The sequence below is a fragment of the Manis javanica genome, chromosome 6 (genome assembly GCF_040802235.1).
Source record: "Manis javanica isolate MJ-LG chromosome 6, MJ_LKY, whole genome shotgun sequence".
NCBI classification, from domain to species: domain Eukaryota; kingdom Metazoa; phylum Chordata; class Mammalia; order Pholidota; family Manidae; genus Manis; species Manis javanica.
In genome coordinates this window covers 116,816,529-116,830,860 of record NC_133161.1, presented here as the reverse complement: position 1 = coordinate 116,830,860, position 14,332 = coordinate 116,816,529, and the positions used below count along the sequence as shown (strand labels likewise).

The 14,332-nt window shown below is 34.6% G+C and overlaps 1 protein-coding gene and 1 non-coding gene across 11 annotated transcripts in view; one reads left to right on the top strand and one right to left on the bottom strand.

Annotated features, from left to right (window-relative positions):
- Nucleotides 1-14,332, top strand: part of GRIA4 (glutamate ionotropic receptor AMPA type subunit 4) — a 392,195-nt gene that overhangs the window by 163,380 nt on the left and 214,483 nt on the right. The window lies entirely within an intron of this gene.
- LOC118967716 (U6 spliceosomal RNA) lies at nt 2,068-2,174 on the bottom strand. Its single transcript, XR_005054935.2, has one exon. It is a non-coding gene; the product is annotated as a U6 spliceosomal RNA (small nuclear RNA).

The window sequence follows — 14,332 nt, the reverse complement described above, 5'->3', positions numbered from 1 at the left end:
AGTGTGAACATGAGGACCATGGTAATAGTATAAAGCCATAATATCATGAATACAGGCTTGCACCAGATACATTGTATCCCTGGCCTAACAAAGTCTTAGTTTTCATAACTTCCAAAATAATGATGAAATATTCCTCTCAGTTACTGGAAAAGGAGAACTCAAGCCTTTCTATTTAAAGAATGGTATTTCCTGTTCTTGAGTATATCTGAGAATCATAGGCCTGATCAAAGCTTCTATGTAAGATACCCAGCTAGGGATTATGCAAAATGTCAATTGTTGTTTGCCTTTATGCATGAAGTCTGTCCATATGGAAAAAAAAAACACCCAAAACTATTTCCCAAAGGCATCCAAGCTTTTAGTGTTCATGTATATGTGGTAGTTGAAGTAAAACATCATCTAAAATAATAAGTTTTCACTTAAGTCATATTTAGTTTTTTCGTTTTATGTTGCCTTATATACCTTTTTTAATTTTTATTTTGATATCATAAATGTACAATTACTTGAACAACATTATGGTTATTAGACTTTCCCTATTATCAAACCCCCCCCCACATACCCCATAACAGTCACTGTCCATCAACATAGTAAGATGCTATAGAATCATTACTTGTCTTCTCTGTATATACTGCCTTTCTGTGTCCACCCCCCTACATTATGTGTGCTAATTGTAATGCCCCTTTCCTCCTTATCCCTCCCTTCCCACCCATCCTCCCCAGTTCCTTTCCCTTTGGTAACTCTTAGTCCATTCTTGGGTTCTGTGAGTCTGCTGCTATTTTGTTCCTTCAGTTTTTTCTTTGTTCTTATACTCCACAGATGAGTGAAATCATTTGGCACTTGTATCTCTCCGCCTGGCTTATTTCACTGAGCATAATACCCTCTAGCTCCATCCATGTTGTTGCAAATGGTAGGATTTGTTTTCTTCTTATGGCTGAATAATATTACATTGCATATATGTACCACATCTTCTTTATCCATTCATCTACTGATGGACACTTAGGTTGCTTCCATTTCTTGGCTATTGTAAGTAGTGCTGCCATAAACATAGGGGTGCATATGTCTTTTAGAAAATGGGCTCCTGCATTCTTAGAGTAAATTCCTAGGAGTGGAATTCCTGGGTCAAATGGTATTTCTATTTTGATATTTGAGGAACCTCCGTACTGCTTTCCACAATGGTTGAACTCATTTACATTCCCACCAGCAGTGTAGGAGGGTTCCCCTTTCTCCACATCCTCACCAACATTTGTTGTTGTTTGTCTTTTGGATGGTGACCATCCTAATTGGTGTGAGGTGATATCTCATTGTGGTTTAATTTGCATTTCTCTGATGATTAACAATGTGGAGCATCTTTTCATGTGTCTGTTGGCCATCTGAATTTCCTCTTTGGAGAAGTGTCTATTCAGCCCCTCTGCCCACTTTTTAATTGGCTTATTTGCTTTTTGTTTGTTGAGGTGGGTGAGCTTTTTACATAATTTGGATGTCAACCCCTTATCAAATATGTCATTTATGAATATATTCTCCAATACGGTAGGATGTATTTTTGTTCTACTGATGGTATCATTTGCTGTTCATAAGCTTTTTACTTTGATATAGTCCCACTTGTTCATTTTGCTTTTGTTTCCCTTGCCCAGGGAGATATGTTCATGAAGAAGTTGCTCATGTTTATGTCTAAGAGATTTTTTCCTATATTTTCTTCTAAGAGTTTTATGGTTTCATGACTTACGTTCAGGTCTTTGATCCATTTTGAATTTACCTTTGTGTATGGGGTTAGACAATGGTCCGGTTTCATTCTCCTACATGTAGCTGTCCAGTTTTGCCAACACCAGCCGTTGAAGAGGCTCTCATTTCCCCATTGTATATCCATGGCTCCTTTATTGTATATTAATTAACCATATATGCTTGGGTTTATATCTGGGCTCTCTATTCTGTTCCACTAGTATATATGTCTGTTCTTGTGCCAGTACCAAATTGTCTTGATTACTGTGGCTTTGTAGTAGAGCTTGAAGTCAGGGAGCATAATTCCCCCTGCTTTATTCTTCCATCTTAGGATTGTTTGGCTATTCGGGGTCTAAAAATGTGGAACACTTCACGAACTTGCATGTCATCCTTGCACAGGGGCCATGCTAATCTTCTGTGTATTGTTCCAATTTTAGTATATGTGCTGCCAAAGCAAGCACTCTGTTGCCTTATATTTTAACTAATAGATATGGACTTCAGAAATTAAACTTGGTATCATGGTAATGTAGTGACAGCACTTTTAATTTTAGAATGAACTTAGACATATTTCCCAAATCCTAATTGGGTCTGCATGTATGACTTAGTTTTGTTTGATGATTTACATATTCATTAACTCAAATCAAAAGATCAAAGGCAGAGGCACCATTATCTCTAAACTAGATTGTTACCACAGCCTCTTACCTGGTTTCTCTGCTTCTGTCCTTACCCCAGTCTGTGTCTTCTCAACACAATAGCCACAGTCACCTTCTAAAACAGGAAAATTGCATCCTTCTGTGCAAAGCTATCCAATGATTTCCTGCTCACCCAGTGTAAAACCGAAGTTCTTTTAATGGCATGCTAGGCACATTCCATCCTCAGGGACATTGTACATGCTTTTTGCTCTCCTGGGATATGCCCTCTGTAGAAGGAGGAAGACCTCACATCCTCTCCTCCTTTAAGTCTATGCTCAGTGTCACCTCAGTGAAACCCTCTCTGACCACCTCCATTCTTCATCCTGGCATATGCCATTCTCTTTTCCTGCTTTATTTTTCTGTATTGCACATTGCACCACTTTATGTTCACTTTATTTATTCACTGCTCTATTCCCTGGATCTAGAATTGTACCTGGGACATAGAAGATGTTCCATAGGTATGTGTAAAATGAAGTTTGATAAATGAATTTAAAATTGGCAGGAATAACAATGAAAGCAATAAAGGTCTGAAGCAAGAACAGTCATGTAATAGTTATCCCAGAAGAGGGTGGTCTGGAGTTCCGAGGCCCAGGAAAGAATTGGCATCTAGGTCTTGTATTGAATGCGTGGATATCCTGTTACTTCCTGCCCTCCTGACATCCCTGTCACTTATTAAGGTGTTTATACTTCAACTAAGAAAATATTTTTTTATTTCAGTACTTAACATTTTGTGACTTAAAATAAGAAATGGTATAGTATTATGTTATTGATGTTAAATATTTATATATTTGTCCTAAGTAAATGTATTTTTAAATATTCTAAAAGAGGGGGAATAAACTTCTAACATGTTTCATTCTGAATTAGCCAGGGTTAGGAATAAGCTCAGTATGTTTTTAATGACCCCTATGTATTTTTTGGATAAACAAGAAGCATATGCCACAAAAAAATGCAAATGGAAAAAGAAAGCTGAACAAGGAGAAAGGCAGATCATAGATATTATGAAAAAGTTGGTTCAAGTGGTGTTTCAGATTATTCTGTAATTTATAATCTAATAACAGTGGCAAGCATGATTCTAAAAGCTTTACATTCGTAAACTCACTTCACCTTCACTGCATTCTAGAAGTAGGTGATATTATTTCCATCTTACAGATGAGAAAACTGAGGCTAAGTAACTTGTCTAAGATCAGATAGCAAGTTAAGTGGCATATCTAGGCTTCAAATCTGGGCAGTTTGACTTCAGAATCTGTGCTCTTAACCACCACATTATGCTACAAATGAGGACCTCCACCTTTAACTGGAATCATAAATAGCCAAAGGAGATAGCAGAGTAAGCACATCCTGGTTGCTTAATATATATCACCTGCAGCACGAGGCCATCCCAGCAGTTCCTGAAAGGCTCAAAAAAAGACCCAGTCACAAATCCAAATATTTCAGCTTCAGAAACGTACTTCAGCATGGGCATGTGAGGCCTGCAGCTGCTGTGTGTGGTCTTCTGTTTCTGTGTAGCCACAGGTGTTGGCTGCACTCCTGGAGCACATAAGGGAGGACGACAGGCCAGCACAGTGGGGACTGCCAGCCCCAGGAGGTGATGCCAAGTTTGATACTGAAAGTCAAATATATGCACGTGCCAAATTTCTTCTAAACGCACTTATATTGAAGACAAACAAAGTTGTCTTCTGAAAAACATCATCTGTGGATGGATAAAGGATGATGATATTGGCATAAAATATAATAGCATTAGCAGGCTTAAAAAAATTAAAATTTGGCTTAAAAACTGGAGATGATAGAGTGATGAGCTCAGACAGCTACATCAAGGAATGACCACTTGAATACCAAGTACAACAACCATAAATCTAAATATTTCAATTTTTGAAAGTCAAAGGTGTTGCTTATATTTTCATGTAAAATTTTTTTCAAAGAACAAAAAAGAAAAGTGGAGAAATAAAGCATACCCAGAGCCTTGAAAGAAAGACAGAAAGAAAGAATCCACCTGGTACTTTCCATGAATAGATTCTTCATAATAAATGACCATAATAAATGATGGTTTGGTCAAACAGCACTAGAACCCTTCTTAAAAGATTTGAGCCTTTCAACTGAATTAACAAATGCATGTGGATGATCAGCCACGTGTGCCATGCTAGATGAATTTATATGTATAAATTATAGATTATGATAGTCAAGAGAAAACAGAACACAAATAACTGTAATAGAAAATAGGTAAGTAACTAGGTAACTAGGCAAGTAACAAGAGAATTAATGAAGAAAATGTTGGAATTCAAAGGAAAAGACCCCATATCAGATTCAGAGTTAAGATGGGCCCTAAGTAGGAGACAGAATTTGAATTGGTTCCCAAAAAGTTAATATAGGCTTTCGAACGGAGGAGAGGGCAGGTATTCCAGGGAGAGGAAATTGAGTGAGTAATGGGGAAGAGATGGGCAGTTACATTCAACAGGAATGGCAGGCTGTCCACATTTTCTGGAGCACAGGCTCAGTATCCTGAGAAGCTTAGAATCTAGCAAGGAAACTATGAGGACTAGGTGTTGTTCAGACTCCCCAGACCTCAGCCACTGACTGATACATACTAAATATTTGGTTAATGTTAGGTGAAATGAAATGACATGTAGGTGAAACGTTAGGTGAAGCAAAATACTTAATGGCATCTATGCACCTAAGAATTCCACAGTGTAAACCTCACTCCAATTGAGGCATACACCAGGCTGTGCATAAGTGCAGAGAAGGAAGATTTTGCCTAGAGAGTCAGGGGAGGCTATAGAAAGGATAACATTTGAGCTGAGTATCTTAGAAACTAAGAGATTTCCAGATGAAGCACAGGAACAAGGGTGTTTTCTTAGAAGGAAGTGTATACAAGAGTCCAATGTGTTCTGCAAATGGCACATAACTCAGCGTGGCTCCCGAAGAGAGAGGGTGGGAGATGACTGGCAGGGAAAGAGCAGCTGAGGTTGCTTGGGACAAATGAGAACAGAGAATGTCAGATTGTATGTGCTCTACCTGAGAATTTGGATTCTGTGCCCTGGTAAAGGAGTGCCAGTAGTTATTTTAAACTAGTGTAGTGACATGATAAAAATGTATGCCTCAAAAATATAACTCTGAAGCAACATAGAGAATGAACTGGACGTGCTAAGATTCTGCAAGCATGAAAAAGCAACCAGGAAAATAATGAGAATATGTAACAAGTGAAAATAAGAATAGTAAAACATACATACATAAATGCTAAGAACTGTCAAGTACATGAATCATCAGAGTAGGCTGACTTTAGTCAAAATTTATTATTTGGAACTTGGAGCCAGATTGTATTTTAAAGAATTTTTTTGCTCATTTTTACTTAAAAGTAACAAAAGCAACATATAGACTACTAGTTAATTTGAGTCATGGATTCTTACATTTACTATGTATTTTAATATGCATTAAATCAATATAAATTTTCTTTATGTCATAATACATCATTTATATTACTATTTGGTGTATTTACATGATACATATATAAAATATGATGAAGTGCTGTACTGTGCTATAGCCTTACAATGCATCTAAACTACAGATGCAAAGAGAGTTTAATCTATGATGACATCTTCTTGTATCCTAATGTCCCTGTTTAAAGACAGACATTAGTTGTGGGTGAGTATTCTGATTTGGTTGCTTGCTTAGCTCTGTAAAAATTTGCCGTTTTATGAAAAAATGAATGCTCTTCAAAGCCTTCATTTAACATCTGAAATGTATTTATCAACATCATTTTATAATAACCATTGGTGTATTTTTGTCAAATTTTGTATATTTTCCTTTGTTTGTCTAAATAAATATATTTGTGTAAGTTAGATAAGTTTATGTACTTGGTCAAATTTTCTCAGCCTCTTTCCCATTACCCAGAATTTGTTTTAAGTATTTTAATACATGGTTTAAGAATATCTCCCAATTTATCATCAGTTTTTAAATAAACCCAATCATAGAATTTCTTCCTATTACTAGACTGACAACTTAGAAATACCTAAAATGGGATCACTTTGTTCCATTAATATACTGGCATAGGTCCGCACTTTTTCAAAGCAATTCTACTTATCCCCAATTAAAACCCTATTACTTTCCTCAAAGCTCTTATTCCAAATGTTTTTCCAATCTTCATAAATATCAAGTTGGATTTTTTCTACTCTCTACTGTCTGGAGATGAAGGGAGTTTTATTGAGGCCATATAACATGAGCTCCCCCAATATTCTCTCAGCATCAAAATGATCTGAATATTCATCCAGTCCCTCTATGTTCTTTCTGCCTTCCAGAAATAGTCCTCGCCTTCACTCAACGCTAACCCTTCAAATGACCAGCCTGTGTTTTCACTCAAACTCAAAGACGTTCCTCTTCAATTATCTACACTTCCTCTTTGACCTTTAGTTTCTCCCACTCAATCTATACACGTGACCAAAATTTCCCCATAAACATTCAATACCCTTTATAATCTGAACTCTCCTGAGCCACTACGTTAAGTCCCATCATCACATTCACTGAAACATAGTTCTTCCTACATCTTCGTTCCTTAATCCTTTGGCAAGTTGGGTCCCGCTTCAAATTGGTAGCCCCCCACTCTACAGCAAGCTCTTCAAAACAACCGCAGCTCTCCAAATACAAAGATGTTTTTGATATTTCATACTCTTAAATACTTCTTATTCTTTACCCTCTTAAATTCTTCTTTGGAATCTGATGCTATTTTTTGAAACATTGTATTCCCATGACCCTCTTCAATACCTGTGCTCTCTGTCTTGTATTCCTGATCCTAAACTTAAGTAATTCTCCACATTCAGTCTGTACTATTCACCTCTTCTCTCTCATTATTGTCTATGGAGCTAATGCTATCTTTGCCATTGCTCTAACTATAATTTTGATATGACTGATTCCCAAATCCCTATTTCTATATAAGCTCATGCTAGAGTTTCAGATCCTTTTTTAAAACAAGTTCCTTTAAAAGATACAATTAACATTTTTTAATAAACCAGATACTGATTTACACAGCTTGTATATTTAGCTAATTCTTAGGAAATAGGCACTAAAGTAGTAAAGAGTGAAGGATTGTAATGTATTCATTTCGTTTCAGAAAAAAATTATCTATTACCCATGGAATATATGAAAGTATGTTTATGTATTTGTGTGTATAAAATGTTAATAATAGGTTAATTGGTGTAAAGTTTTATGGGTCTTTTTTGTATTATATATATTATATAAATATATATAATTTTATATGTAAATTCTGTATATAAATATATACACACATACATATTTATATTTATTCATATACTTATATTTATATATTATGTTTATTCTTAAACTTTTCTATAAGTTAAAACTTTTTCTAAATAGAAATTATAAAAATGTGCAGAATATATCTAAATTTGTACTGAGAGGGAATTTCATAGCTTTGGAGACATTTATCATAAAACAAGAAAACTGAACACAAATAAACTAAGTTTCATCTCAAATAGCAAAAAAAAAAATGACACATGATAGACCTAAATTAAACTTAAAGGAAATAAATAATGCAGGCTAGGGCAGAGTTAATATACATGATTAATAAGGCGGAAGGGAATTTTTACTTACCCACTCACCGTTAAATGGTCCCCATTCTCCTCCACCTCCTCCTACTCTTTCTTCTCCTCACCCTTTTATTTTTTAATGATAGACTTTTTGCTTTAGATGGGTTTTTCTCCATGTTTGCTATTGAAATTGTACCTTCTTTAAAGTACAAAGTACTAAAAGACATTCTAACAGAAAGAGAGATATAATCTAGATTTGAAATTCAAGAGTCTTCTCTGAGGCAGTGATGGGAGAGCCATGATTTAGAGGACAAGCAAAGACTCTCAGGACAGAAGTGCAGGACAGGTAGAAGAGAAGCATGGGTAAAAAGTGAGCATTCTCCAGAAGACAAATGTAGTCCGAAGGAGGTGGAGGACAGGGTGAAAAAAGAGATAAATCTAAAGGAAAATAGCAGTGTGCAAGAAAACACAAAAAGGGTTGAGTAACTACTTAGGAAACCAACAACAAAAAAGTAGCAGGTATACATTCATTTCATATAAAGCAAATAATTAGACTCAAAAAATTTTTGATGAACTAATTTCATAATAATTGAATTTATAATATCAAAAGCCTTGCTTATCCATGAATAAAACAACATCAAATTAACATACAATCAGTAACATAAAAAAACACAGAAAGATTTTAAAATATGGCTCTTGGTTTTAACAGACAGTAAATTAAAAATATAGGAGATTTGAATAATATGCATAATGAATTTTGTTTAAGAAATGAAATTAATTACAAAAGAAAATATATATTTTATTATCTTTTGATAAATATTTCATGGAACATTTATGAAAATAGTCTACATATTAGGTCAACATATGCAATGAAAATAAAAGATTCTAAAAAATTATAGAAGCCATCTTTGTTAATGTGGAGGATAAATAAGTACATAGTAATAACAAAAACCCAAAGAACACAAATCAAAATTTATATGTTTATAAAATACAAATATGAAAAAAGTACTTGTGGCAAAGAGGAAATCAAAACTTCAATAGCAAACTATTAAAAAAATGAAAACAAAAATGATAAACCTCAAAGACGAACTAGAGTTACACTGAGACGTAAATTAGACAAATATTTTATTAAATAGTAAGATTAAAATACCTACTCCATATACAATCTGCTACATATACAATAAATACAGTATAGAAGAAAAAGTGTGAACATGAAATAAGAAAGATAAAGACAGAAATTAAAGAAATAGGGGAAGTGTATAACTGTTTTTCAAGAACTGGTTTCTTCTAAAAGACTATGTCTTACCATTCATCTGGAGTTAGTATTAACATTTGAAGTAAATTAAAAAATGTAACAGGTATTGGCTGAAAGAAGAGAAGTTGCCAAGAAGCTGATATCTTCTTATCAGATGTTAAAATTTATGAGGCTAAAATAGTCAAAATAAATACATCCTAAGCCAAAATATATAGACATAGCAATAGGAGATATTATATAACCAATCAACAAATATATGAACTATTTCAACCTCATATTAATCAATGAAAATTAAATACTACCCCCATCAAATTAGAAAACATATGCTAATAATGACAGCTAGCTTTTAAAAGGGTTTAGAATATATAAGCCCTCTTAACTACTGTCCATGGTAGCATTAATTTGTGCAATTTCTACTGTACAAAATTTCTTGAGACAATTTGACAGCATGGACCTCATAGTACACCCGGAACTTCCACTTGTCAGAATTTTCCTAAGAAAATAATCTGAAATTTGCATGAAGGTTAATACTAAAAATGCAGTATAAATAAAATATGTGTTTATAAATATTTGATGAAAATGGACATTATTTATTGCATCTATAGCATATTACCAAGTTGACATCATATGAATAGTATCTAATAATTCTATCATAAAATCATTACTTTTCCCATTTGAAAGACGAAAAAACTGAGACTCAGAGAGGCTAAAAAGTTGCATCAAATTATATGACTACTAAAAAGAGAATCAGTGATCCAAGACTTGTATAGTCTAACAAAATCTGCTTACTTAATCATGATGTTAAGATATTTATCATTATTTATAATGGCAAAAAAAAACCCATGAACCCCTTAAATATGCAACACCAGGATTTTTAAAATCATATTGTATCTATATACTATGTAGAAATGAATAATTGTATTCTAGGAATATATCAAATTGTCTCAATATTAATAGAAAAATTGGTTAGAGAACAAGTATATTCTTTGTGAAGTATATAATAGATTTATGTGAATTATATAGATGAATCTATATATCATATATATCTATGTAGATAGATAGGTAATAGATGATAAAGAGAGACTAATTTAATAAACCAGATGGCCTGCATTTGAATTCAAGGTCTTCTGCTAACCTTATAGGAATTATGGAAATTCAGTATGATCATCTGTTATGAGATATAAACTTCTTAGAAGAATGCTAGGCACATAATAGTGTTCAGGAAACATACATCTCAGATATCAGACTCTTCCTGGTCCCTGAGGGATAGATAAAATTTCCCTGTTTGGGACAGTTTCAAGGATTTTCAAAAAATCCCAGCATCTTCTGAATTTCTCATTGCCTGCATTCAATATGCCATCCCTTCCCCCATGACAGAGAGCCAGATGTGAAACTACACCCTCACAAAACACTTGTGAATAGACTTTACTGAAAAGCTTGGTGTTATGGAGGGGAATACCATCAGACACCTCTGGTTTGAAACAATAATTACTGTCCCCTTCCCCTACAAAGGATCTCTAATCTCAAATAATATTTTTGACATACCTATACCAAAATTGTCTACTTACCACCACACTATCAGAGGGCTGTCATGGAGGCTTCAGTGCCAACACCTAACATGTAAATACACACAGGCACTCATACACACACATACATGCACACACACACCACCTACACAGAATGTCATATATGAAAAACATGTACCAGACATTATTAATGGCGCTTGTTTTTGGAATTGAGATTTAGATGATTTTAACTTTTTTCTTTATATTTTCTTTATTTTAAAATTATGCATCAATGAACAAATGTTGCTTTTATACTCAGAAAAAAATATTTTAAAATAGAGAAGTGGTACATAATAAATTTAAGAATATATTCCTTCAAAGTATAAGTTTTTTTAAATTCTCAGTTATATACTTCTTGTTTATGGGAAATAATTTATGAAATAGGCTGATAATGGCAGGCAAAGGACAGTATTAGGGGGTTTCATTCCCCATGGAGGTGAGACATTCTATTAAGTATTCATATGTCTTGTCTTTCATTCTCATTTTTTACTTTAAAAGCTCTATTCATCTGATTAATTAAGTCTCCATTTATTTTAATGCAAAACCATTCAGGGAAAGCTTTAAAGCTGTTTCAACAGTGCTGAAAATAACACAGTATTCAAATAATGATTTTTAAGAATTTTTTTTTATGAGTCAAAATACCATCAGATGAAGCCCAAGTTCATGGGAACACGATAGAGAGCCCGAGAGTTCAGCTTCTATGGATTTTAGTAACAAACATTCATCTCAGTCATTTTAAACATGGTAATAATGGATGTGCAGTAACAGTCCCACAAGCATCATTTTTTCTAACTCTTCACTTGAAAGTCAAAGAGCTGCCAGTGATGACAATGAGCACCCAGGGGTCTTTCCCAGGGAGACAGAGGCCTCGGGAAGCAAAAGGCCTCAGGGCCTGGAAGCCAAGCAGCAGGACCCTCTTATGCTGCTTTCACATTTTCCATCTTAGTTCCTGTATTTCAAGGGTGGGTCAGAGATAGTCACACCACAGATACTGATTCATGAGGTTAAGCCAGACCGAACTAGGTTAGACCCTCTTAGTTTTTATTCTGATTTGTACAGAAGGGAACTCAATTTACCCAGATTTGGGTAGGAATTCCCCTTGCCCAAACAGCTGAAGAAAGTGGTTTCCTGAAGTACAGTTTTCATTTGTGCTTCTAAAAGCCTTCCAATGTTTGTTACATTATTTCATTATAAATTCAGGGATTCCATTTTACAAATAGCCTATTTGAGGTGAGGATATCACGGAACATCTCAAACTGTCAGTAAGATCTGCAATCGTGCAGACAAATTCACAGGTTCTCTCTACTGTAAAATAAATTTAGCTCACAATTCAAATTCTACTTCAAGTGAGTCCCACACAGGCACTTGAATCTTACCTCACTTGTAGGTACTGTGTCCAAAAAAAGGACAAAACTATAAATGTTCCAATATGAAAAAATTATAAGGTAGATATAAACTGAAATAAAAAAAACTCACTATAGGAAGCTGAAAGCCGTACTAGGAGTAATGTCTCTTCCTTTCTGTTCTTCTCATTCCTAAATTGAAGTGTGAATTTTAAAACTGTATTAAAAGTTTTACAAGATAAACAAAAAAGAAAAAATAAGTATGACCATAATTCAATAATGGAAATTATACACTGTGGTCTACAAGGGCTTTGTACACTCAGAACACTAGCGTTCCCTCCAAAAATTTAAGCATCTTATTTCTGCAGATTTGAACAGCTTAAAGTGACCAAAGAAAAATAGTAGGATGTGGCTTTGTCATACCTTTTGCTTTTCACATACATGTCACAACTGAAGCTCAACATCTAACTCATGTCAGCATTACCTAATTTGTGTCATTAGTAGTGATAGAATCTGGACCAGAGTACCACCGTTTGAATAAACCCACTGCCATCTCAGAGGGACCTAGGTGTCATCTTACCTGGACTACAAGCATCCTCCAGAGGACACATCAGCAATCCACAGGCCCACCTTTCCCCTGACCCCTCCCCTCAAAGAGCCCACCGAAAACTCTGGTCATAAAAGCCTCCTGACCTGTTAGAGGCCCCTTTCCTCTGTTTTGCTGGCCAGGTTTCAGGTTAGCAATAAACCTGCTTGGGCTGTGGAGTTTGCATCCTTTCTTCCCTTTCAAGTAGCCATTAGGTTGACTCAAGTTAAAACAGTTAAGGACAAAAATAATGATTTGATTTTTTTGATCAGTTTCAAAATTGATCCTATATTCAAATTGCTGATAACTGCTGATCTTTACTTATACTGACTTAATTATAGGAATTTTTTAATTGGCATTTATCTCTCCTAATTTTAATATTTGCCATGAAATCCTTTGGAAATGTTAAGATTAGTAAGACGTGATACCTGTGCCATGACCCCTTTCTATTATTACATTGTTTCCCTGGAGTTTCCACAAGCCTGCATCACAACCTGATACCCATCACACAACGCTCCCATTCCTGGGTGCAAAGACTCTGACAGGAATGTCTCAGCATGGCTCTCTAGTTCTGCTACCTTTCTTAATCCATAAATTCTCCTGTTATTGGTTTTTTCCCCCCACAATTTGGAGTCTAAATTTGTATGAGAGGTGAAGTTTCTAGATAAATAAATTGCACACCAATTTTCTTATTTTTCTTTCATAATTTCTGGGCTACATTTCATTTTCTATTGGTGATTATTTTGTTGCTCAAGGAAGTTAAAAAATGCCTGTATACTAGTTTCTAGAGAAAAAAAGCTATTTACCCATTGGTGTTCTTTCAATTTATGGGTAGGTTTAATTCAATTCACAGTTATTTTAAAAATTACTTATAATCCCCACAGGAACCAGATAGGCAATAATATACAATGTAACTTTTGCTTACTTTTAAAGTTTTATTGGATTTAGTGGTAAATTGTAACCAGGTGACCTAGAAAGAACAGTCAGAAGAATTTCCCTCCTCCAAAGAGAAAGACATTTATTTCTCCCCTGCAGATTTATTTTACAATTAACAAAAGGATGTTAAGCTTTTTAAGAAATTTTGCTTAAAAATTCTGGGTAAGCAGTGCCTTTTTATACATTGTAAGATAAAAACATCTGAAGCAAAAGATGATTCCTAGGAAAATTCAGTGTGTTTTCTGAAGCATGAATGAGGGCTTGCAAACTGTTCCTCTTGCTGAATTTAGGACCTGTTATGATCAGGGGACACTGAATTTTCTAATCACTCCCTTATCAACAACCCTTGCCTGCACAGTTTAGACTTCTTTCCCACAGGGAAACTTATATGTCCTGTGCCTCATTCCCTTAGGATAGTTCTACATACTTACTAACTAATCTCACAAATTCATCAGTATAACTTTTTAATGAATGATTCTGAGTCAATATGCAACCGGCCAAGATATGTGTTTGATGTTAACAGTTTCTTAGAAACAAAATTCCATATCCTAAAGTTTTCATACTGAGTAATTCTCAAGTGTTTGAGACTTTTAAAATGTGTGCTTTCATTTCAATAATAATAACAGAAAATTAGTAAAGGCTTATTAAATATCCCTTTATACAAAGTGGTACATGATTTCAGTGTTTCTACCAACATGTGAACTGAAC